This window comes from Eptatretus burgeri, chromosome 5 (assembly GCF_056783735.1).
Source record: "Eptatretus burgeri isolate ZD-2024b chromosome 5, Ebu_testis_v1, whole genome shotgun sequence".
NCBI classification, from domain to species: Eukaryota; Metazoa; Chordata; class Myxini; order Myxiniformes; family Myxinidae; genus Eptatretus; species Eptatretus burgeri.
In genome coordinates this window covers 95,539,490-95,541,065 of record NC_140965.1, presented here as the reverse complement: position 1 = coordinate 95,541,065, position 1,576 = coordinate 95,539,490, and the positions used below count along the sequence as shown (strand labels likewise).

Genomic DNA, 1,576 nt, shown 5'->3' with positions numbered 1-1,576 from the left:
TACTTTCAAATGGAATGAGATCTGGATTTAGCATCGTTAATGTGGCTGGCGTATCATGTCGGCCACGCTGTAAGGCTGTAGTTACCAGACATTAACATCCCCTCACCGTGGCCTTTCCATCTGTCCTACATAGGCCTGAATTTGTCATCCACCGGGACTCGCGGGGGAATATGACAGAAAACTCATTATCATGCCACGCTTGGGAGAGAATGTGTTCCAGTCAGTTTGTGCTTGCCAATCAGAAACGGCCCCAGAGAGCTCGTTAATAAACATGACCATTTTACTTGATTTCATTTGACTCGTATGCTAGCATAGCACCGCGTTTGCTTTGTACTTCATCTCGACACAAACACTAATCTCCACTAACAGGTTTTATATTGCTACCACACAACCCCAATGATGCCATGGGTTTAACAAGGTGTCTGAAATTATTCCTACATCTTTAGACTTGGCTTCCATTTATTTTGTGAACGATGAATCTTATGGGATTCTGATTTTGGATCGAGTTGATCCAACTAGGTAACATCACAAAACTCAATAATTATTGATTATATTTAAAGGAATAGTATTTGTAATTCAAAAAATAATAATCACAGTTAATATACAGTTTTCAACTTGAAATCCATTCTAAACATTTCTACACAAGACTCATGATTACATACATTTTAACCATGAATGGAGGACTGTAGAGTAAAGAAGCTCATAATTAAACTTGTACAAAATATGGTTGTTGTAATACAGTAAAGTTTTGACAATTATCTGACAACTTCAAAAACAAAAGTGAATAATCTGAAGCATTTGCAAAGGTGTAACAATGATATCTCAAGCTCATCATTCACAACAAGCGAGACTTCGTTTTATATCAATTAAAGCATCATTTGAAACGGGAATATTTAGCTGTAATAGTAGCATGATTTGTTTAGAGACAGGGAGGAAATAGCCATGCATGGTTTGCTGATTGCGAGCACAAAAAAGTCCCATCCGTCCAACCCAAGCACTACCGTGAACGCGGCACATCCGGTGTCCATTTTGTGATTATTTTATTTCGCTCTTTCTTCGGGGAACAGCTTGTCAACAGGTTTTGACCTTTTGGTATCTTTGTTACCTTCACAGTCTTGCTGTTAGTGTTGTGCCAGGATAGCTAAAAGTGTGTGTTTGTGTGCATGCGTGCCCATGACCATGGTTGTGGATGTGATGTTTGGAGGGATTCTGGCCAGAAAGGGTCAAAATCTCAATGAAGAACGAAGTCTCGTTGATGATCCAATCAATGGGAAAAATCAAAGGGATACTTGACTTTGTAAAGTCCAATGCTGCTCTGCATTGGTGGAGGATTTGAATAACATAATAGTTTGACAAAGGTATGCTAACCGCCTTTGGAAGCCTAGGAAACGCCCACTCGCTCCGGTGAAGGGTTAACGCCCAAAACATAAACTTTACTTTGCTTCCCACGGCAGTAAACACACCTGTGTTGACATTTGGTTGATGGAATTCACATAATAGTCAGAAAATCAGTTAATTGGTTACAAATGATTGAAGTCCTTACATTTTGCTGACATCTATTTTGAGGCTTGCTATT

General features: G+C 39.3%; 1 long non-coding RNA gene across 9 annotated transcripts in view; it reads left to right on the top strand.

Moving 5' to 3' along the window:
* The first annotated feature begins 295 nt into the window (after window positions 1–295).
* LOC147026994 (uncharacterized) overlaps window positions 296–1,576 on the top strand; it is a 113,167-nt gene continuing 111,886 nt past the window's right edge. For all 9 annotated transcript variants that reach the window (XR_015058597.1, XR_015058596.1, XR_015058601.1 and 6 more), the window contains exon 1: window positions 296–1,576. This exon is cut by the window's right edge and continues 140 nt beyond it. This is a non-coding gene — a long non-coding RNA (uncharacterized LOC147026994).